General features: G+C 40.4%; 1 protein-coding gene across 1 annotated transcript in view; it reads left to right on the top strand.

The window, feature by feature from the left end:
* The window catches only part of LOC115675444 (long-chain-alcohol oxidase FAO4A), a 35,201-nt gene continuing 9,869 nt past the window's right edge, over positions 1-25,332 (top strand). The window contains exon 1 of the mRNA XM_056318609.1: positions 1-35. The gene's annotated coding sequence lies outside the window, so the exon portion shown is untranslated. The remainder of the gene's footprint in view (positions 36-25,332) is intronic.

Raw genomic sequence — 25,332 nt, 5'->3', positions numbered from 1 at the left:
GAGAGAGAGAGAGAGAGAGAGAGAGAGAGAGAGATGTAGGTTGTTTGTTCCTTTCTCCACACACACACACACACACAAGCACCAAGCGTGCGCATGCCTGCACTGCACTCGACACTTGCACGAGAAGGAACAGGATGAGCTCAAAAGCGAAAAAAGAAGAAGCTCAGTTCTTCAACTCTGGAGCAGTAGTTCATTGTCTGCAAAGTTCATGCTTTTGCTCGTTCTTCATTTTGAGAAAGCAGGCCTTCGATCTGCTCCATGATTATAAAATCCTTTGTTGAACTCGTACTTTAGAGACTCAGATCAAAGCGTGATGATCTTTCCAGATCTTTCTTAGATGAAAACGAAGAAGAGGGAGAAGAGAAGACAAGTTGGGTGAGTTAATTAATCATTTAAGAGGTCATCTTGTCTTTTGTCCACATTGGACATTAATTTTTTTTTTAAGAAAGCCACGTAGGATTTAAAATTTTATTAAGAAAAGCCACGTATTCGTCGATGGAGGCACTCAAGCAATAGTTTTTTTTTTTTTTTCGATTTGGCACATAAGTAATTTGGCGAAAAGTTTTGGTACCAAAACAAACAGTCGTACGAAAGTTAGGGTACTTCTAATTCTAGTATTTTTTTCTAGAATGTCGATTATTGATTTCTTTTAATCATTGCAATCAGTAGTGGGGGTACAACGTGGGACGCCCACAACACTTCTTAAGCGTTCCCATTACTTTACAAAGCCAGATTTTGATTTTGATCATCAAGATCGGATTCTGGACAAAGCAGCTTATCCACGATATTTAATATTCAGTAAAAGCTAACGTCAATGAAAAGGACATGTAGCACAACAGCAACATTAACCCATAAAAAAACTGGGAACAAAAATAATTTTTTTTTAGGGTTTTATTGTATGGTGCTCTTAGTCGTGCAGATACAAAACGAACGTATGCATAAGCTTTTTTTTGGTACGCATAAGCTATGCATAAGGCATGTGGATGATGTCACACACCGTCAATTCACTAACATGTCGAGAAAGTTATTACAAAAATTAGGACATTTATCAACTCAGTTTAGAAATCAATCTTACCTATTAAGAAAATATATTCATTGATCAGGGATAAAAATTCCATGATTTAGGTAGACACACCCTAGGAGAAGTGAAACGCAATAATTAGTTTCTTGAATATAAGATATGTACACAGCCATGAACTTTTTAAAAAAGAGGAATATATACTTGGACGATCTACTCTTCCATTTAACTATGACCCCCAGAACCTGCAACAAGCTAACTTCTTGGAGCGAATATTGCATAAATTAAGTAATACCAAGTCAATCTTTTGGCCCACAAACTTATAAAAAAATAATCTTTTAACCAAAATAAAACCAAATCAATGAAATTTTTTTAAAATTTACAGCCACAGTAGGTCGCACTGAAAAGACAAGTTACTATAATGTTTGTGCAATCTAATAGATTCTATCCACGACATCGTATGCTCAACATTCTAAGTTTAGATGGTATTTTTCACATATTATTTCGTCCAATATTATGCTCAAGATTCTAAAAAAGTAGGAGAAATCTTATCATGTATAGGGAAGAGAAACATTAAAGACCAAATATAAGGGAAAACAATTCAAATCAGGAACAAATGCTAACCAAATTCAATTTACACAGTAAACTCTACCATGCGCGTCACCACACTTCTCCCTTGCATATATGATATTGGAAGAAGGCGAGCTACTTGAAAACCCTAACTCATTCGACGGTATAGGACCCACGAAAAAACAACAAGAGAAAGAGGAAGGAAACTAATATTCCTTTCTAGGAAAATTTGTTTATTCTCCTCCATCACATAGCAATCTCCTCACAATGGCTATATTGAACAACACGGTAGGCCTCAGAGCCACACCGCATCATGCACCGACTTGTCGAGACCAATTTCCTCACGGTGCACCCAGTGGCTTGTGGTGGCCAACTTCTTCATGGAGCGCTCGGTGGCTCCTGATGACCGACGCCAGGGCTGTGTCCGGGAGTTGTTGGCCTAAAAGCCTCGGTCTCCGTCTTCTTGTAACGATTTATCACGTACCTACCAATGGAAGGCGGCCTAGGCTTCATCAAATCGGACTTTCCAGGAATAACTCCCGGTGGATGAAATATTTCGAGAGGCCTTGATGCTTGTGCGTGGTCAAAGTTATTGTGTACGAGAAGAAGAAAAAGAAGACAACATGATTCTATTGTGAAGGTTTTGCATGCCATGATATTTTGAAAGTTCGGGAAGAAAATGAAGAAGAGGAGTGAGGAAAATATGAAAAAGACTAAATTTTTTCAATCTTCCTCACTCATTTGCAACCTAAGCTTACAATGCTGGTTGCAGTTTGTAGCTTCGTAGAGAGTGAGCTCTATTTATGATGATCTTGACACGGACCCACGTGTAGCATTGTTAAGTCTTTCAAAAAGTTCATTAAAAGAAAAGAAAAAAGAAGAGTTTTGCACTGTCTTTGTCAGGTATTAATGAATTCTTGAGGACGAGAGAGAGAAGCGAGCATGGGAATAATTTCCATTTTTGGCAGGGGAGAGTAATCTTAACACATTCCATTTTTGAAAGAGCTTTCTCACAGCCATTCATTGAAATGCCCATTTCACTTTTTTAAGGAGCAACCATGGATTTTGATATGACTACACCCAAATCACTTTTCTTTCTCACTTAATATTTTTTTGCTTGAGAGAGAGATGCAGAGAGAGACAGAGAGGCCAATGTCCGCAACAGTTTGCATAGTAAGGTTTTATAAAGAAAATGCTTCTTCCACTAAGCTCGGTATGGATTTGTTAAAGCAACTGATTTTGCTCCTTCTCGGCGCACGGTATGCACATGTTTAAGGTTTGTCGGTTTTTGATATCTTCACATGAGGCGTGAATATCACTATAACATGAATGTTGCCCGGGGGTTGAGCCGCCAGAATTTTTTTATAAATTTAGCCCGTATTTTATTAGTAGTTTGGATTTGGGCCCATGAATGACTGTTTCCTATATATAATCTCTTTCTTTTGTAATCAAGAGTTGTAACAGAAAAGAAAGAAATGTGCTAATTTTAGTTGAATTCTCTACTGGACGTAACTCTAATTTAAGGGTGAACAAAAATAGAATCTTGTATCTCGATTTCTCTTTCTCGCATGTACTTTCTATTTTGTTGTATTTGTGCGCCTAATCCTAACAATGAAAAACCTAGTATCTATTTCATAATCTCTCCTGAACGATGAAATTCGATTTTCAACGCTTAATATAATTTTTACAGTTAAGAAGTGTGTAATGTTCTCTTAAATAAGGAAATGTGGGATAAAGATCCTCTCCCACGATATGTCTTTCTCACTACCTATTTCATGCACTCGATATTGATATGTGTTCATCTTATCTAGTCTCTATCACATAGAATACGAAATTCTAACCAACAGAACGACCTCTGTCTCTATGCGTGCGCGCGGCCATGATTAGATCTGCTCGCCGCGGTCTATTGTTGTGACCACATGGCGCCAACATCACGATATTGCTCGCTCCTCATTGTGCCCAAATATACTTGCAGCTCTATCTTCACTCTTTTGCTAAGTAAGCAAGTGCGTTATTCCAAATCTATGTAGACAACCAGGAGGATTAGACTTGGTACAAATCCTTGCAAGCTATAAGCTCATATGAAACTTCTTGTAGTGAAGTTCTCCTACATACCTACGTGAATCACTATATGAATTTCCAATTCCACCAAACCTCAAAATCTTGTTGTCTAGACAAACTCCCGTTCGTAAGATCATGCATTCTCTACAACACATAAATATGAGTCCTTGAAAAAATGGTCCTGCTATTTAAGGAGGAATTTGTGTCATGCATCAATGAATTCCTCGCAATCCCAATATGATGTATGGCAGCACACCAGATAACATTGAAAAAGATAGCTGGAATAGCTTTTTCCTTCATGTGCTAAATTTAAGCTGTTAGATGAATGCACGGTTTAATATTTTAAGGGAAAATTTTAAAAATGGGCCCAAAGTGGAGTTATTTTCTTAAATAAGGATTTGAAGTAGATCTTATTTTAAAAAAGGGCTTGAAGTGAATCTTGTCTTAAATAAGAGTCTGAAATGGCCATATCAGTCTCAAATAAGGACTTGATCTCACCGGTCAAAGGGCATTTTTGTCTTTTACTTTTTTGAATTTTTTTTCCTTTTACTGCTTTTTTCTTTTCCTTTTCCTTTTCTTTATTTTTTTCCTCTCTTCCCTTCACCGGCCATCGCCGAGGCCGGCGGAGGTCGCCGGTCTCAGGTGGAGGCCGCCTTCGTAAGCGACGGGCGAGGGCCGCCCTCGTTTGGGCTAGCAAGGGTCGCCCTCGCAGGCGGCGAGGGTTGCCTCGCCTGGGCCGGGCGGGCGAGGGTGACCCTCGCCAGATCCGGCAAGGGCGAGGGCGAGTGAGGGCGGCCCTCGCCCAACGCCGGCGAGGGTGGCATCGCCTGAGGTGGCATAGTGAAGGCTAGGAGGGACGAAGAAAAAAGGAAAAAGAAAAAAGAAAAAGGAAAAGAAAAGGAAAAGAAAAAATACAAAAAAAATATACTTATAATGTTTTTGACTAAAATACCCCTTCTCCGACAACGAAATAATCACCAGTCGGCCAAAGGTCCTTTTCTAAGACGATTTGGCCACTTCAGGCCCTTATTTGAGAAAATGACTCCACTTCGGGCCCCTTTTTGGAATTTTCCCATATTTTAATATTCTATTACTGTCCCTCGTGCTTAGTCCGGTTTTTTTGCCAAGTACTAAGGCTCCGTTCGTTTGGCGGAAAATATTCTCCTTTTGGAAAATATTTTCCCGGAAGTCATTTTCCTGGAAAATGTTTTCCCGGAACATAATTTTCCGGTGTTTGGCGACCAATATGAAAAAGTTTCGAAAAATATTTTTCACCGGCGACCGGCGGCGGCGCGGGCGGCGGCGGCGGCGGCCGGCCGGCGACCGGCGGCGGCGGCGGGCGGGTGGGCGCGACCGGCGGCGGGCGGCCGACGGCGGCGGCGGGCGGGCGGCGGGCGACCGGCGGCGACGCGGGCGACCGACGGCCGGCGGCCAACGGTGGTGACCGGCGATCAACTTCCTCTCCCACGGAAAATATTTTCCCTCCCATGGGCAATTTTGCCTTCAATTTGAGGGAAAATGATTTCCTTTTTGTGAAAATGATTTCCTCTTTGTGAAAAGAGGAAATCATTTTCCTCAAAACAATGAAGGATTTGGGGTAGGGAAGGAAAATGTTTTCCCACGGAAAATATTTTCCGCCCCCGAACACCGGAAAACGCGGAAAATATTTTTCGGAAAAATATTTTTCCGCAAACGAACATAGCATAAGTGTAAAAATATTTTATTGGGGAGGTAAATAGGGGCTTGAAAAGATTTGAACTCGGGATCTCCTACTTTGATATCATATGAGAATTTTGTAGGATTACTATCAACTGTTCCAAAAGTTTAACTGTTAGATAAATGTATGATTTAATATTTTAATATTCTATCATCAAGGATCTTTCTCCGAACATAAGAGAAATTTGCATGAATTTCCTCAAGGTTGAGACCTCTAGGGTCGTGACCACCACATGAGCTCCCCCTTTGACCAATTTGGGTTTAGGGTTTAGGATGGAGGGAGGAAAGGTGTTCACTGATCAAGGATTTAGGTTTTCGAGATATGTTCTCATTAAAGCTGAGGAGTATTTTGGTCAAGTGAGATAAGTTTTGACCAACTTGAAAGGATCTCAAACCGAATGATACAATAGTACGCACACCGAAGTCACTCATTATATGGAATTATCGAAATTGCATAGGAGAAAATTTTAAAATTAGGCCAAAGTCTAAGCCTATTCAAGAAAAGGGGTGTTAAAATATTTAAATATATATATAAAACTACTTTTTTCTTCTATGAGTTTAAACTTTTGAAATAATTGACAATGATACCTAGCTAATTTTCCCTTGTACAATACTCCCAATCTCCATTTTGCTTCGTGCAAGTGAGCTAATTTTCTTGTGTAGCTGATTTTTTCATATATTAGGGTTAAGTGCCGCCATGAGCACTAACAGACTGTTATATTACAACTTAAGGCCACAGATTAATAAATTTTTCGATTGACTAAATTGCTGTTGAAATCATGATCACTTGGCTCATCTTTCACGTGATCGGTCCAAACCTCGGTGGCCTAGACTCCGTGCGCATTCTGATTTTTTTTTCTCCTTCTAACTTTGACTTTATATTACGAAAAATATAACTATTTCGAAAAATATCTTCTAGGAAGTCATTTTCCGGGAAAATTACAATATTTTCTTATATTTGACTAAAGAAAATGAACTAGAAAATATTTTCCGCCGTTTGATATGATGGATTTTCCTGAGGAAAATAACCAAAAAAATTCAAAATTTTAATTATTTATAATTAAATTTTATTTTTGTTTTATTTAATTTTTTTGTTTTCTTTCTTTTGCTTTTTCCTCCTTCCTTGGCCGATGGCTGGCCACGACAATTGGCCACAGGCGAGGGACAAGCTTGCTCAAGGCCGATGAGGCTTGAGCTCGACGTGACTTGCAAGGCCTCGAGCTTACCGCGACTCGCCGACCTATGGCGAGGCCTCGAACTTGCTGCCAATTTTTGAGGCCTCAAGCTCACCGCAACCCACGAGGCCTCAAGCTCGCTGACCTTGCCGAGGCGAGGTGGAGCTTGCCTGAGGCCAATGAGGCTCGGTTTGCTGGAAGCTAACAAGCTCGAGCCTCGCCGACCTTGTGCGAGCTCATCCCTCACCTGTGGTCGGTCGCCGATTGTCGCGGTGGCCGGCCAATGGCCAAGGAAGAAGGAAGAAGAAAAAAAAATTAATAATTTGATTTTTTTAAAAAATATAGTTTTATAACAACAAACGTTTTATTTAGTAAGTACTCAAGCTCGAGTGCTGAGGACTCACGCTCGACCTTTGCGAACCTAGGCTTGAGTGCCAAGGACCAGAGGTCGAGCATCGGGGACCAAAACACAACATTTATGGACTTAGGCTTGGGTGTCGGGACAATGGGCATGGGCACCAGAGCTTTGAGCCTAGCCTCGATGGACCCAAGCATGGGCGCCGGGGCACTGGGGTCCCGAACTTGGCCTCGATGGAGCCGGACCTGAGCGCCGGAGACCTGGTCTTGAACGCTGGGGACTCGAGAACCAATGCTGGAGTTTTCGTAACCAAATAGAGAGTTTCAGGTTCAAGTGTCGATACTTAGTCATATATTGAAATATATTTACTGGTTTTTCAAAGAGAAAATCATTTTTCTGAATTTAAGCATATATTTCCGTTCACTAGAAAGACATTTTCGGTCGATTCATTTTTCTAAGCAAACCAAATGCTAGAAAATGAGAACTCGAAACAAACGGAGCCTATGACGCTTTATATATGATATTTTAAGACCGCATGGCTATTACCTCCAACTTACGATGATTACTCCGTCCTGTTGCGATCGAGCAATTACAAGAAGGGAACCCCTCGTAAGAGGTAGGCCTTAAAAAGAAAATTTTAACTTTTGTTGAAACTCAATTGCACGAATATATGTCTGTTAAAGCGCGGTTAATTAATCTGGAATGTCGATTGAGGCAGTGCATTAGGTTGCTTTTGTGTCAGAGCTTTTCTATGACTGGTAAGATTCGTGCGGTTCGCTTAACTTTATGCACTTTTTGTCGCAACAAAAAAGAAAAAGACATAGCGACAGGCTTCTTGGTGGTGCAATATGCAAAGCTTCCTCGTAAAATCATCTCCACCATCACCATCACCATCACCATCATCACCATCACCATCTGTCGCTTTCCGAATTTAAGTTTAAGGAAACCCTAACCTAAAGTCCTAAATAAATGACTTCCATTCCATAAAATACTTTAGAGTGTCCATTTCATAAATTACTGAATAAGATTTGAGTCAAAATTTAAATGAATGACTTGAAAATATTTAAATATTTGCACGTAATGAAAATGTCGGAATGTATATGTACCTAGTTTATGTACATGTACATAAGCCAAATCCATGGATTCTATTCTTTGTCATAAGCTGAAGTTTATGTACTTTAAATATTCTAATCTTTGGTGGCTGTGCTCGATTCGACTTGTGATATGGTTAAAATTCATATAGATCGATTGTTATGCCACCTTCAACGCCTGTCGTAAGTTAGTAAAAATGGGTAAACAAAAACCTTGTCTAAAAGAATAGAATGTTGAATATCTCCTCTGATCATTAGTGCAAATTCATCAGCCTGGATCATCTAGATTGATTTGCATAATATAATATGTTCTTTTCAAGATAAGAAATCACATGAATGATGTTGCACCACGCAAAGATGAAAATCAAGCATTTACCTATAGACTATGGTTTTTATTTTTTGAAAGCAAGAACGTAAGATTAAGCTCATAGAAGATGATCTATAGAGATAAAGATTAATGACAATCTTGATTAGTCTTTAGACAATTTTCTTCTTTGAGAAACTAGAATTATAGATTACTACACTTGTATACAAGAATCCGGTGTCCTTATGTTATTATATTGCTTATCGCGCTGCCTCAAGGTACATTTCCTTCCCCTAAATTAATGAGCAAAAAAGGAAAAGAACCCCACTAGGATTTCTAGGACAGAGAGAACTCAACTAGCTTATAGCCCCCACCAAGTATCTAAAGCTAACGTCTCCTTGAACTTGTACTTTACAACAAGGCATTGGATTCTCCGTGGTGAAAAAAAAATCAATTAGTTTTCAAACTGGAGAGCGTGTTAAAGATGCAACATACTTTTTGATTTTTTTTAATATTTTTATCTTAAATTGAAGTTTAACTTTCGATGTGGTTTTTAATTCGTACTTTGGGAAAGGGCTATGGAATACAACAGTCACATCAGCCAAATTATGGGTGATTAAACAAAAGATTTCGGACATTATAGCTAAATTAAGTCTCTGATTAAGTAGAACATGCATGTTGTTGAAGATTCTGCAAATGTTCACGACACTTCCTGTAAGGAAATGCTCATACGTAGTGACCTGCACAGCTCTTCTTCCATATAGCCGTAGTTCTGTAGCCAGCTCTTCAGGCTTCACATTGCTGTTGTCTCCACAATAAGTGGGAAACTGCACTTATATAGGCGGCGGTGTGTCGCCTCAAGTGCTAGTGTTGATGCTGATCGAGCTTGGTGGTGGTGGTGATGGCTTTCGAGTGTGGCAGCGGTTTGAAGGTAGCAGTGGGAGATGGCATTGAGACTTAAAGGTTGAAAATGCACTGTGCTTTAATTTTTAAGTTTGATAGAGTTTTCAATGAAGAGTAATGTTGTGAGTTGGAAAAGAAGGAGAAGGAAGATGAAGATGTGGTTGCGCCTGCATTGTCCAGTTGAAACGTCAATTGCCAACTTGGATAATTAACTTGACTAAAGATGCCCTGTCAACAACTTTTGTTAGTCAATTCAATGGAAGGATTGCGTTGCATCGATTTTGAAAAGTACAGAAACTACATTCGACATCAAGTTCAGGGATCTATCATTACTCCCTTGGTCTTAAGAGGCATCGTAAGTTTGGAGGTCACACGGACTCACACCTATCACTTTAGCAATGAATCTTTGGACCGGTTCACTTACAATGATAAATACTAGTTGAACAGTATTAAGAAACTCGAGCTGATGTCTCGTGCAGTTTAACAACAGCAGTTTCTGCACGGTCATCATACTCAAAAACCTGATCTGATCACCACCTCTTTTAGACTGAAAATGTGTGCAAAACTTCAGAGTCAAAATTATGTCCGTGTTATTTTCAAGTTAAACATTTTAAGTTTTGGAAACAAGCCCCAAAGAAAAGAGAACTTGATGCATTGCAATTTGATGTGATTAGGTGCGCCGAATATGCTGAAGCTAGCCAGGAACAAAAGAAGTTTCTCCAAGACATGTTTCTTCTAATCGGTATGGCCCTCCCATGGCCGTTTCGTATGATTATTGTGAATGCTCCAGTCAAAACAAATCAATGTCTCAATGCTCGAGATACCCTATATTCCTTTGACCGATTCACAAGGTCGGTTCGGGTTGTTCCTGCAACTTGCTCATCATATTATAAGCGACCCCGGGGAAATGGAGTTCCGATTCACAGCTTGACGCTTACTGGGATGGCGTCCAGCGAATGAAACGAGGTCTTTTCTCTGTTCATCCCCGTCAAAAGTTGTCTCTTTTCTCATTTGTATCCACAAGTTTTTAATTGGCCCCAACTGTCACAGAGCGCATCTAATCAAAGCAATTAATTGGCGAAAGCCATCGTCCATCCCCGACCCACCCATCATTAGTGGAAACGATCCCTTTTAAGGACGAGAAATGAGGGCTTAAATTAATCGAACTTAAGCAAACTGATGCTTTTAAAAATAAGTAATTATCTTAACGCCGTTGCGCTACGAACAGTCCGATCTCCGATGCAATGTGAATATCTTATCTACTTTCTTCAACCGAGGGGGAAAGCATCGCAGCCTCGAGAGCGGGCTTGCGTTACTGATGAGATGGGAAGTAGGTCAAGTGCCTGCATGTGATCCCACGTCCAACGTGAGCCAAGAAGTGACACGGCTCTCATTCCATAAATAGACCATCACCCTCTTATTCGGCGTGGGATTTAAAGAGAAATATTATATATGCTAAGATTGATTTTAAAAGTTGGTAAATAAAGTGATCGGGCAAATTGTGTTGTTGAGTGTTGATTATAGATCACTTATTTAATTGGCCACTTATAATTGGTCACATCACTTAGTATTTCAGGTTTGCAAACCAATCTTAGTAAATCTAAATTACCTGCTCCCCATAGTCAAGGCGAGGCTTTCAAGACCCCGTGAAGCCCGAAAGGCACTCTAGTCCTTGTTGACTCTGATGCCTTCGATCGAGTAGAATTAGTGGACGACTGTAAATGTGGAGTAAGAAACTATGGATTTGTTTGATCGACAACTTGGTAGTCAACAGAAGGATTTTCAAACTCGATCGAAGGCGTTAGAGTCAACAAGGAGTATTTTTTGGTTAGAAAACGAACTTCTGGCAAGACTCGTTAGAAAACGAGCATCTGGCAAGACCCCGGGGAGAACGTCTGTTATTTCATAACCCGCATTAACTGATCGAGAGTTTGATGCCTTTAAAGTAGGTCTCACTTTATTTAGTATTCCGAACTCATTGCGCTTAGGAAGGAACGATCGACTTTGCACACTTATGACATAATATATATTAAAAGTAACGTGGACTAAACTGCAATTAGCAAATATTCTTAGTAAAGCTCTTAGTATGTGCAACATCAATTAAAGAACAAAACTGCTACAAGCTATCTGTTGGGGTGCATAGCAAAAACCCAACTCTTTCACCTTGAGAGAGCTCAAGTCTAAACCTAGCAAAAATTATTTAGATAGGCCCTCATTCACTTAAAAGTTTAAATTAATGATTATGGGCCAACTAGGAATTAACTGCTTTACCTTACTTATCACATTTCCAATGTAGGGTTTCTTTCACCTTACACCCTCACATGTGCATCTCGATAAGTTTGCCTCTCACATGTGAGCCTCTTATATTAGGCTTGCTCCCCCTTACTCCATGTGTCCTATTGCACCCCCATTTTCTTAATGTCCACCTTGGCCTAGTTCATACTCGACCTCAATCACATTGGTCCAACCAAGTTCAAAAGAAAGTGGAGGCACATCATCCGCCACGTTGATTAGGGAGTTAAATGGGAGATTTCTTCCTTGAGTAATCACTAGGATCCACATTAAGGCTCCGTTCGTTTCGCCAAAAATATTTTCCAGGAAAACATTTTCCGGGTTTTCCAGTGTTTAGGGGGTGGAAAATAAACTAACCATGGAAAACATTTTCCCTCAATGAGCAAAACACCTTCAAAAGTGAGGAAAATGTTTTCCACTTTTTTGAAAAGAGGAAAACATTTTCCCCCCTCCTTCTTTCATCATTCATTATAATTATTTTTATATTATTTTTGTAATTCTAATTTTTATTATTTTCTTCATTTTTCTCCTTCTTCTTATTCTCCGGCGTGTCGCCGGCCACGGCGGCTGCCGGCGACCGGCCACAGGCGAGCTCGAGCCTTGCCACAGGCTGGCGAGGCTTGAGCTCGCCAGATTCCTGCGAGGTCAAGCCTCGCTGGCCTATGGCGAGGCCGAGCTCGCCCGAGGCTGGCGAGCTTGCGACCTCGGGCGAGGCTCGAGCCTCGCCCAACTCGCCCGACTGGCCTCGGGCGAGCTCGAACTCACCATTGGCTAGCGAGGCTCAAGCTCGCCTGTGGCCGGCCATTTCATACCGAACAATGGAAAATCTTTTCCGAGACTTTTTTAGATTTCAGCCGAACACCGGAAAATTATGCCATTTTCCAAGAAAATGGTTTCCTGAAAAACGTAATATTTTTCGCGAAACGAATGGAGCCTAAGAGTGAGCTACCCATCAATCAATGACGCTTTCACTGGGGAAGATCATCAAGAAAGAGCTCAAGACCGAGCCCATCAACATATTTAATTGGATCCACATTCACTCGAAAATTTAGTAACGAGGTGTGGGTCAAATAAGATACACTAATTGCACACCTTACAACTCCTGTATAAGATTTATTTTGCCCTCACACCGTTGTAAGTGCACGGAAACACTATCCTTTGATGACGTTCAGTATGGCTTTCTTGTGCTCGTCCGTGTAACCATCCGTCCAGCTTTAATCTATGGTCGTTCGTGCAGGCATTTGCGGGTCGTCACGCACAGACTGGCGAATCTATTTCTACTGATATTTTTTTCATGCTAAATGCTTAGTTAATCGTGAGCTAGGTCCAAACCTATAATATATAAATTAAGAACCAACAGCTAGTCCAATAATATCTTATCAGATGCTCTTTTATTCTGCCTGTCTGCTCCAACACAAAAAGTGTGGACTTTAATAAGGTTCCAAAATTCAGACAAAAAAAAAAGGTTCCAAATCGCTGCCGTCTTTAAAACTTTTAGCAAGACGACAAAGTTAAACAGGGAGTTCAACCAGAGCTTAGTCATTTCTAGCTTCTATTTTTATTTTTTTAATTTTCCCGTTTAGTGTTTTTTGTTTAATATTTCGCGGCCAGCAAAAAATCTCTTTATGGTTTTCCACCTCTCATTGCACGGGATCTCATTTGACTCGAGCATCGGAATCCCATGTTGTTGTCTGCTTGAAAAAGTTCGCCATCCTTGAATGCATAATCACTTTCTCTAGGAGTGTTAAGCAAGTCTATACAGAATGGCAAGGAAGATATCTGTATTTTAACGTTCCTCCTTGCATATGTTGGCAGCATGATGAAAAGCTTGATGCGTATAATCTCAATATGTTCTTGTGGAAGAAATTGTGGAAACTCAAGGACGCATAAGGGAGACCCTATAAAGGGTTGAAATGTGAGTATGGGGAATTGAACTCGAGACCTTCTGATGTTGTCGGGGTTGGTTATTTACGGAAGATGGCATCACTAGCAGGTAATGGGGTGCTTTCTTTGTGTTGAGAATAGGGAGGTAAAAGAAGTTGTGCAATTCAAGATAATTTTGTGGCTATAGAACTTACCTGGATAGGAAAAGTTAATGGTGGGGATTTTTTTTTTCTCTCGATATGGTGGGGATTCAGTTGTAGAAGCTTCTATAAACAACGGTTGAAAAGAGATGCAAAGTCGTCCAAGTATTAGACATTAGGATCAGATTTCGGCTTTTTCGTATTACGTTGTGAGTGTAAGACTAAGTCATTTCATGATGATGACAAGAATGTTGAAATATCTCGCATCGCTTAATTATAGAATTTATATGCTCTTTAAATGCACACGATTTATCTTCACTATAACTTAAGTATTTTAGTTGGACTTTCACATGAAATCGGGGGAGGTTACTAAGCTCAAATTTTTCCAAGCCACTACTTACCTCATCTCTCTAGTACATATTTTCACTCTTTAGTCTTAGGCCAAAGTCCAAACTACCGCGTGAAGGGGAGTGTTAGGACATATAAATATTAATTCAAGCCTTCATTTTTTAGAAGTATCACATATCGATTGATTGTGGAATTTATATGCTCTTATCTACATGCGGTCAACTTCCATTTACAGCTTAAACTTTTGTGTTAGATTTTTTGATAAAGATAGAGAAGTTATCACTTCGTGGTGGGATTCTTGTTGGTGGTTAGTTAATTAGTCATATTTTTCTTTTTGGAAGTTTTTTAGATTGTGAAAAATATTTATGATGTCCACAAGTTATATGCTCTTTGCTATCAAATCATTACTTGCTAAAACCAAATTTTAATTTTGATGCTCCCTTTTCATATAATTTAAGACCCCGTTATCTCATCTTAATATATATAAAGTAAAAAAGAACGTCAGCGTCGGTTGTGCCACGTAAGACGGTCGGCGTCCAAGCCAACGATTTCTGATTAAAATTAGTCGGATTGACTTAATTGGTAAAATGTGAAAAAGTTTTAAAACTCAATTGACAAAATTGAAAGGTTTAGAACTGAATTAGCCAAAGTGCAATAAGTTATGACTTTTTGGACAATTTTCCCCTTATTTGCTCGATGCAGCATCAAGCATTTTTAGTCATTCTTTCTTAATCAACAGTCTTCTTGGCAACCTTCGAAAAAGGGTTTAATCTCCCTTCCTCGCTTTCTATTTGCTTACTCGTCACCACACAAAATATTGGGATAATCATTTTAAAAACTACGAGAGAGTCATATAAGATAAAATGTCAAGTGCATGTTACACAATAACAACTCAAATGTTCGAATGCTAAAGTTAGAACAAAAGAGTAAAAGATAAAGTCGTTTCGAAAACCCATTTATTCGAGGCTTGTTATAGGATGATTGGATCAAATTAATCCGGAGATCGTTATTGGGAAGGTGACCGCTGATTTGGTATTATTATACAAGAAAAAGGAGTCAAAGTTTGGTTACGGTTCCGCTAAAACTTGTAGGTATCTATCTATCCTCGAGGAATATTTAGTTTCTAATTTTGTTTGATGATCTTACTCTATTTAGGCTCTACAAGACACGCCTAAAACCTCAGACTGTCCTCCTCCCAACTCTACTTATATTTATTGCCGTGTTATTTTCAAATGGCAAATGAAGTATTTCTTACGCTTTGTGAAGTTTTTTGTTGTTAAGTAAAGGAGGTAATCGAGGTTTTGTTTCTTTGAATTGGGCCATCATGGAGTTTTAAGTAGGGGTGAGAGGTTCTAAGTTCCTTATAGGTTCTACCTAGTGCCTGAAACTCACCATTGAGTACAGGTTCTTCATTTTTTGAAATCTAAAACCTACCCGTCGAAACGTGGAACCTGGAACCTATCCTGTCACAAGTTCCAAGATCGGTTTTAGAATCTACCCAGGTTCCACAAGTATTATTAATTGAACAAATGCAGTAAATTATCACATTTAATGATCACCACTTCCTACTACGATCCACTAACCACAACTTATATTTAGACATACGAAAAATATGAAACATTAATAAGTCATAAAATGAAAGCTCAAACTAGTGGTTTAGATTATATATTCATCGTCTAACGCCATAGAACATCATAAGATCACGTGAATACATGAATCAAGAAAAAACACAAAAAACTTATTTAAAGTTTCAAGTTCTAGGTTGGTAGAATCTGGAACCTGAAACCTACCCATCAAAACATGTTCTCCAATTTTTGAAACCTGAAACCCACCCTTCATACCTTGAAACCTGCAACCTACAGGTTTCCATCGATCAGGTTCTCGAATTTCAAGGCGTTTTACCCTAGAACCATGCTCACTCCTAATTTTAAGGACCGTGTCTTTGCCCGTTAGCCCCAAATTGTGTTTTGATCACTTGTCTCGTCTGTCAGCTATTAACTCGTCTTTTGTCTCGTTCAGAGCTAGCTCATCGCACCCAGTCAAATCTCAAGACCCTAACACAAAAGATTGGCAAGTACGATAGTGTATTGCTCTAAAGCCCTCTAGCACTAGGGGTGATCGGTTCTAGAGTGGGTCGGTTCCAGACCTGGAACCTGAAACCGACCCTTTTATAATCGGTTCCTAGTTTTTGGAACCTAGAACCTATCCTATTTGCCCTGGACCCTGTTTTGGAACCTACCTTGTTTTTTTTTGTCTAGTTCCAGGGTCTACCCGAGAACCTGTTTTTTTTTTGTTCCTTTTTTTGGTTTCATTTTTTCCAGGTAGCAAATAGGAAAACTTATAACTCAAATCATATGTTATAAGTTTGACTATGCAAACAATCTTAAGTATTCATACAAAAGCAGATTATCTTAGTCCCAATAATTTAATGGACGTGATAAAACAACATAGGTTCCAGTTGGATATGTAGTTTATTCGTTACAGAACAAAAATTTTAAGAAAAAGAAAATTGCTCTCTATAATGCTTACAAGCCCTTGAGTTAAACTATCCACAAATAATGATCACCTTTCTTATCCTTCCTCATATAATGCTTTGAATTCACTTGGAACCGGAAACCGGATTGGTTCTAACCGGTTCCCAAAAAATGGAACAGGTTCTCGGACCTGTTTTTCGGGTGGGCCAGTCTGGTTTATGGGTAAACCCGGTCCGGTTGCACACCCCTATCTAGCACGAACACAAACACAATGCTCAGATTAGTCAGCGAGGGGCTGGGCGCCAAGTCCTTCTATTCCTACTCAAGACGATATACCCGTCCTAGCTTCGTTGCGCACCTAATCCGAATCAAACCGGATTGACAGTTGAGACCATTTCCGCATTAGGCATGTCATCTCATATCCTTCTGTTTTACCACGCGCCAGCTGTTGAAATGAAAATTCTTGACAGGGTACAAAATTATTGGTTCGATAAAATGTTTCTGTCTACGGCACGAATGCACGGTATGTACTACTATTCGATCTTCATGAGTGTATAGGTAATTGGTGACATTTCACTGTCGCATTTAATAAGCAAAACGATGTCCACATGACTTTTTCGGTAGATATAGTAAGTTTAGTAGGGCTATTTGAATTGTCAAGTGAAGATTCCAAGTGGGGCACTCCTCTTCCTACTTTTGTTCTTCAACCATCTGCTCCGATGTTCGATGTAGGCAAAAGAGGGAAATACTCTCGTGGCATCGAATCTATGTGGACCGGATGAATTTGGACGGCCATTGTTTGTCGAAATTCTATGAGATCCAGGAACAAGATGTGCAATTAAATGCCCTGTCCAAGCCAAAGTGTATGCTCTATTGTGACTGGATTGTTAGGAAGCAGATGACTCAATCGTTAATTGATAGAGAGGATCTTAGTTAGAGAGTTGCTGTCAAATTGAAAAGCAGAATTGTCTTCACGAACGGGCCATAAAGATCGATCAGCACCACCGTCACCACCATGACCCCGCTCATGAAATTGATCTCTTCCTGCCCCCTTCGTGTGAGAAATGATTGTCCGGGGACTAGTCATGGCCACGGGCCGGTTTTGGCCCGGAACCGGCCTAGGTCAAACCCGGGACCGGCCTGTTGATCGGGCCCGTGGTTCGGAACCGAAACCGGCTCGTGGCCTACGGGCCCGGTTCCGGTTCCAATAATTTTGGAACCGGCCCGAAAACGGCGGTTCCGGGCCTGGTTTCAAAAAAAAAAAAACTTCTGCAGCCCCACCCCCACGTTCTCACCCCCACGTTCTCACCCCCACCTACGCCCACCCACCTCCTCCGGTCATAGTCCTCCTCCAAATCCCTCCGACTCCTTTACCCTCTCCCCTGCGCCTCCTCCGATCCTCCCCTTTTCTCCTCCGCCCGCCGCCCGTCTTCCCAGATCTGACCCCTGCCGTTGTCGCCGCCGTCGCCCCCGCCCATGGCCACAGTCGCAGCCGCCGACACCCCCTCCTCCTCCCCCCTCGCTACCCTGTGCCTCCTCCCCTTTTCTCCTCCGCCCGCTCCCCGTCTCCCCAGATCTGACCCCGCCGCCGCCGCCGCTGCCGCCCATGGCCGCAACTGCCGACGCCCCCTCCTCCCGACCCCGCCCAGCCCTCGGAGGAGGAGGACCCCCTGCTCCTCCTCCCCGTCCCCGCCCCCCTCCCCCTCCCGGTCCCCTCCTTCTCTCCCTCGCCGCCGCCCCTGTCTCCCGCTTCATCTCCTCGCCGCCTTGAACCCCGCCTCCGCCACCGTGGCCAAGGCCGCGAAGCCCAAGCGACGACCGACGGAGGACCAGGCCTGCAATTTTTATTTTATAATTTATTTTATTAATTTTTAAATTTTGAACCGGAACCGGCCCGGAACCGCCGGTTCATACATGGCCACAAACCGGAACCGGTGGTTCCTGAACCGTGGCCATGACTACCGGGGACTGATGGTGGCGTCTTTAACGAGATAAACTGTTAGATTTCTACTGAAACTTTCATAAAGTGGACCTCGGATGGGCTAACTATTCAGAGGAGCTCCCACCACAAATAGATAACGTCACCACGTCCTCTCTCTCTCTCTCTCTGTCTCTCATTCCATAAATAGTTTATTGGGGTCCTTGTTGTAATTATAATTTTAGATTAATGGCTCAACATTAGTGCTCGTGTAACCGTTATGTTCTAATTATTGCAATTAATTGTGGATTAATGGCCCTACTAATGTGAGCATAACCAACGAGTTCATGTCCCTTTAGTTTTCTGCAGTTATTTTCCCTCGTCTATAAATAGACGTGTCTTCTTAGTTCAAACAAAAGATAGAGAAATAAATCCTCGAAGTACTTCAAGAGCGTCTCTTGAGTTTTTTCTTCAACAATATTCCTCCAAGTGTGCCGGTTTCGAGAAGTGTTCGACAGAGTCATGTTCGTATAATGCTAATACAAACAAGTTCGAGGTGTTGTATCTTGGGAGGCATAGTTCGTGAAGCTGCTTAGCACCGTTGGCAGGAACTAATCGCCTTAAGGAGATTCGGCTAACCGTACCTCACTTCCTATTTTATTTTTGTTATTAAATTCTCAAATTTATTCTGGTTTCAACAAACAGTGTTACGTATCTTCCTCCAATACGTAAGAATTTTTCCAACACCTAAAGGTGATTAGCTTACTGTTTGTTGTTCTATCATAAATTCGTGATGGCTGATAACAATAGAGTACCCAATGATGTCCAGAATGTTTCTGGAGACGATCCTATGGTCATTTCGACTAGTGAAGTTCAGACCTCGTGGCCTGGTGTTGTGGCAGCAAATGCTGCAAGCCTTCGGGCTAAAACCATTTATGGTAGTACGGGTGCAAGTTGTTTGACTGGACTATTTTTCCAAACTGTATAGGCCAAATGGCTTATGGTTCAATTTCTAGAGGGATGGTTCAATAGGATTTGCCTAGTTTGATGGTACCACCTTCAGTGACACCGAATGAGAAATCGGAGAAATTCATTGGTGTGAGCTTTAAGCAATGGCTGCAGGAAGATAATGAGAGTTTGATTGATGTGGTGGTGTCTGAGGTATCTTGATGTCGAACAATACCGATTGGTGGTTGGACACAGGTGACACAAATCACATTTGTGTGGATAAACACATGTTCTCGTCTTACTAGAAGGCTGAGGAAGATGAGCTAATTTATATGGCTAACTCTACATCAACAAAAGTTGCCGGGAGAGGAAAGGTGATCCTGAAGTTCACCTCCGGCAGGGAGATCATCCTGCAAAATGTGCTGTATGTACCGGAGATCTAGAAGAATCTCATTTTTGGCCCCATACTTGTCAAGAAGGGTTTCAAAATTGTATTTGAATTTGACAAGTTTGTACTTTCGAAAGGGGAGATGTATGTGGGGAAATGGTACTTGTATAATGACATGTTCAAAGCCAATGTGGCTGTCATTGATCGAAATTCTTGTACCTAAAGACTATTAATAAAGAGAAGTCTTCTGTTTAGTGTTGTGTCTCCTTATCTATGGCATGGTAGATTATGACATGTAAACTATGGTACAATGAAGAAATTAGCAAACTTGGGGCTTATTCCACGGTTTGAGTTGGACGCCCATTACAAGTGTGAGACTTGTGTTAAAGCTAAGTTTGCTAAGAAATCTTTCAAATTAATTGAAAGAATGAGTGAACCTCTACAACTAATCCACAGTGATATATGTGATTTGAAATTTGTAGAAAGTAGAGGTGGAAAGAAGTACTTCATCACTTTTGTAGATGACTGTACTCGATTTTGCTATGTTTATTTATTAACTAGCAAAGATGAGGCTATGAGCATATTTATCAAGTATAAAAATGAGGTCGAGAACCAACTTGATAGACAAATCAAAGTGCTAAGGACTGACAGAGGAGGAGAGTACAATTCTTCCAATTGAAAGAAGTTGTGTGCTAGTTTGGGGATAATTCTCCAAACAACTGCACCTTACACTCCACAACAAAACGGAGTTGCTGAACGGAAGTATAGAACTCTAAAAGAGATGGCTAACGCTATGCTCTTAAGTTTGGGTTTACCTCAGAAATTGTGGGGGGATACAGTTTTAACTGCAAACTACATTTTAAATAAAGCACCCCACAAGAAGACAAGTAAAACTCCATATGAATTATGGAATGAAGGGTTGCCATCCTATAATTTTTTGAAAGTGTGAGGGTGCCTAGCCAAAGTGGCGATTCCTCCTCCTAAACAAACTCGGTTGGGACCTACAACGGTGGATTGTATATTCATCGGTTATGCTCAAAATAGCAGTGCATACAGATTTTTGGTTCATAAATTTGAAAATGTGGAAATCCATGCCAATACTATCCTGGAATTAAGGGATGCTGAATTTTTTGAGGATATATATTTTGCAAAAAGAAATCAGAGTGAACCTTCTTAGAAGAGAATTAAAATTTCAGAATCTGAAAATGAGGAAGTTGAGGCCAAAGAAGCCAAACTTCGAAGGAGTAAGAGGTCGCGGATTGAAAAATCATTCGGACCTGATTTTCTGATATACATGTTAGTAGGTGAGCCTCAAACGTTTCAAGAGGCAATGTCAACTCCTGAAGCTCCTTATTGGAAATAAGTTGTTGACAATAAGATTGATTCTATTCTAAGAAATCACACTTGGGAATTGGTTGATCTTCCATCATGAAATAAACCAATTAGATATAAATGGATTTTCAAAAAGAAGCGTAAAGCTGATGGTTCCATAGATAAGTATAAAGGAAGGCTTGTTGCCAAAGGGTTTAGACAAAAAGAGGGTCTAGACTACTTTGATACTTATTCACCTGTAACGAGAATAACATATGTTAGGATGTTGATTGCAATACAATTTACAGGTACATCAAATGGATGTGAAAACTGCATATTTGAATGGTGATCTCGACGAGGAGATTTATATGGAACAACTCGAGGGATTTAAAGTCAAAGGACAAAAACACAAAATGTGTAAACTTGTCAAATCATTGTATGGACTTAAACAAGCTCCTAAACTATGGCATGAGAAGTTTGATCGTGTAATAATCCAAAATGGATATAGAATCAATGAGTGTGACAAATGTGTATACGCTAAATCCACAACCGTTGGATATGTACTTATTTGTCTATATGTCGATGACTTGTTGATTTTTGGAGATAACGCTGAGGTTATCAAAATCACCAAGAATGATCTCAAGAAGAACTTTGATATGAAAGACTTAGGTGTTGCATATGTTATACTCGGTATCAAAATTCTAAGGAATTCTGATGGTCTATGTTTAACACAATCTCATTACATTGAAAGGTAATTGAGAGGATTAAAGGGTTCGGCATTAAAGATGTGAATAATCCTTTTCTTCCCCACCTAACTTTAAAAAAGAATACTGAAAACAGTATCAGGCAGCTGGAGTACTCTCAAGTGATCGGTAGCATCATGTACATCATGAACTGCACTAGACTAGATATTGCACACTCAGTAGGAAAATTGAGCCGGTATACTAGTAATTCTAGTCATGAGCATTGGAATGCTCTTTCGAGAGTGTTGGGTTATTTGCAAAGAACCAAAAACTATGTTCTGCACTATGGCAAATATCCCGCTGTCTTGGAAGGCTATTGTGATGCCAACTGGATTTCGGATTCTGATGAATCGAAATCGACTAGCGAATATGTGTTCGCGCTAGGAGGTGCCACAATATCGTGGAAATCCTCAAAGCAAACTCTAATAGCGTGCTCCATGATGGAATCAGAATTTGTTGCTCTAGATAAAACTACTGAAGAAGCAGAGTAGCTTCGACAGTTTCTAGAGGATATTCCGTTGTGGCCAAAACTCGTGCCTCCAATATGCATTAACTATGACAATCAAACAACGATTGCAAGGGCACAAAATGTGATATATAACGGTCAATTCAGACACATTCGTCGTGGACATAATATTGTTAGGCAGTTGCTCTCAAATTTAATAATTTCTTTGGACTTTGTGAAGTCAAAGAAAAATATTGCGGATCCGCTGATAAAAGGTTTGTCGAGAGAGCATGTAAGCTGCGCATCGAGGGGAATGGGGTTAAAAGCCTTAACTCAATAAAGAGGTTCCAGGGTGAAAACATAACCTAGCGATTACAGATCCCATGGACACAAATTTTGGAAACTCTAGTGGTGCATACTGTCTCCCACTCCTATGATACAACAGTGCTTCCTACAACGTTTAAAGGGTACGCTATGCGTTTAATGATTTCTATAGCTAGGAATTCAACATCCTAGTAAGGTATGGTAGTATACCTTCAATAGGAATGCACATATATGTGTGAAGCTGGCTGACTCTATGAAAATCTTTAAAGGCTAGATTTTCTAAAGCACGCATGAATCTTGAGAGGTTCAAGGCCGGAAGAATGAACGCAACTGAGAACCAATCTTGATTCGGAGATACTTTGTGTAAGGTCTATTGTCTGGGCTTACACCAATAACTGGTAGTTCAAGGCTTAGTCCACCGATTGGTTAAGTATGTCCGATAGACTTTCACTAAAGAAGGTTCAAAGCGAAAGCTACCTATCTTGATGCAGTTTATCTCCATAGGCACACTTGGAATTCTTCGAGTCAATCAAAGTTCTGTTGAGCCATTATGTGGGGGATTGTTGTAATTATAAGTATTAATTGTGGATTAATGGCTCAACATTAGTGCTCGCGTAACCGCTATGTCCTAATTATTGCAATTAATTGTGGATTAATGGCTCAACATTAGTGCACGTGTAACCGTTATGTCCTAATTGTTGCAATAATTGTGGATTAATGGCATAACCGACGAGTTCATGTCCCTTCAGATTTTTGCAGTTATTTTCCCTTGTCTATAAATATACATGTCTTCTTAGTTCAAACGAGAGATAGAGAAAGAAATTCTCGAAGTACTCCAAAAGCATATCTTGAGTTTTCTCTTCAACAATATTCCTCAAAGTGTGCCGGTTTCGAGAAATGTTCGACATAGTCCTGTTCGTATAGTGCTGATACAAACAGGTTCAAGGTGTTGTATCTTGGGAGGTATAGTTCGTGAAGCTGCTTAGTACCGTTGGCAGGAACTAATCGCCTTAAGGAAATTAGGTTAGCCGTACCTTACCTCCTGTTTTATTTTGTTATCAATTTCTCGAATTTATTCTAGTTTCAACAAACAGTGTTACGTATGTTCCTCCAATATGTAAGAATTTTTCCAACAGTCCTCATTGCTTAAATGCATGAGTTCTCTTTGAAGCCAAGAGGTCTTGAGCATGATCTGCTTTCGAAAATGTTTGATAGAGGCCAAAGATCTACAGTTAGATTCTCTCATATTCAAGTCGCTGATCATGACATGTGTGGACAAATTGCGACTCGTCGGGATTCTTGATCATGACATGTGTGGACAAATTGCGACTCGTCGGGATCAGTTCATTAGGGCCCGTTTGGCAACTTGCCAAACAGTAAAAATTTCTATTCTTTTGTTCTCAAAATCAGTTTGGGAACAGAGATCCGATTGTTAAATTTTTTGTGCCCAGGTACAATTTTACAAAAAATTGTTCCCAGAATCAGTTTTGGAATAGAATTAAGAAGCAAAAAAAAGAAGTTTCTTGATTCTGGAACAATTTTTCCATTTCTGATTCTTCTTGATTTTTTTCTTTTTTCTTGGTTTGTTGTTCTTCTTCTTCCCGGCCTGCAACCCACCTGCTGCTGCCTACCTCCGGCCGGCTGCTGCCACAGGCCAGGGCCGGCGAGGGTAACTTGCGGCCTCACCATGGTTGGGCGAGGCTCGACCTCGCCCAGATCTGGCGATGGCGAGGTCGGCCTTGCCAGATTTGGCGAGGTTGGCGGCGAAGGCGGCAGCGAGGGCCGCGATGCCCTCGCCGGTTGCTGGCGCCGGCGATCGGCCATGGCCAAGGAAGGGAAGGAAAAAAAAAAAGAAAAAAAAGAAACGAATATTAGAAAATTCAAAATATTATTAAAATATTATTAATAAAAAGAAATTTTGTGTAGTTACCAAACCCATTTCTATTCTTTTTCTATTCTAAGAATAGAAATTTTGAGCAGTTACTAAATGCCTTCAAATGCTTAGAAATTGTTCTCGGGTACGGAATCAAAAGGAATTATTTTTGAGCAAAATCTATTTCCGGGCACAGAATGGTTGCCATGCGCGGCCATTGATATGGCAAGTTGTTTGATTATGATGAGCACCCACCACTGAAGACAGTGGAGACTAAACTCAGAAGCCATTTGTTTTTTGCCATTAAAGAAAACGACAACAATTTCCCCAATTGTATACCAAGATATAAATTCCCAACTGAAAAGAAGTTCTGATTTTGAAGAAACAAATCAAAACTCCACCTGCCACCAAACAATGGGGCCTCGCTAGAGGAAAAATGAGGGTAGTCTTAGTCTTGGAGTAATTATAGTTCACATCAAAGGTCCAATCTTTTATTGTTCAACAGGGTAAAAATTCCACCTACTGTTCTAAAAAAAATTGAAATATTTTATAAAATGTGTGGTTTAATATATATATGTATATATATGTATGTATGTATGTATGTATGTATGATATCACTACTCCTCACGCGTAGGCCATCTACACGTATGAAACATGAATTTTGTCCAATAATGTATCAATGTCGTCCATGAATTTTAAATTTTTTGATTATCTCCCTGAACATCAATGTGAATATAAAGTCCATGGTGGTAAATCATGTCACGTACATACAAGTCAATTTGTGAGCCGCAACATTAAGTCGCATCTTCCATTATCAATAATCGAAAGGCTCACTTCAACTTCAAATTAGAATAAAGAATTTCACCGAATCACCTCTTTGTGAATAGCATATGAAAGATAAGATCGAGCGATGTATTATTGACTTTATATACATTAGGGAAACAAATGTGCCGACCCTTGTCCATCGGAAGACTCATTCACGCCGAAATATCGTCGAATCCCATTATGTCATTAGGCGCGGAAATTGCGGAAAACATCTTTAGACGAC

The sequence above is a fragment of the Syzygium oleosum genome, unplaced genomic scaffold (genome assembly GCF_021117445.2).
Source record: "Syzygium oleosum isolate NSW1041296 unplaced genomic scaffold, Sole_v2.1 Sole_v2.15, whole genome shotgun sequence".
NCBI lineage: Eukaryota > Viridiplantae > Streptophyta > Magnoliopsida > Myrtales > Myrtaceae > Syzygium > Syzygium oleosum.
Note: the sequence above shows the minus strand (reverse complement) of the source record. Positions and strands in the feature narration are given on the sequence as shown.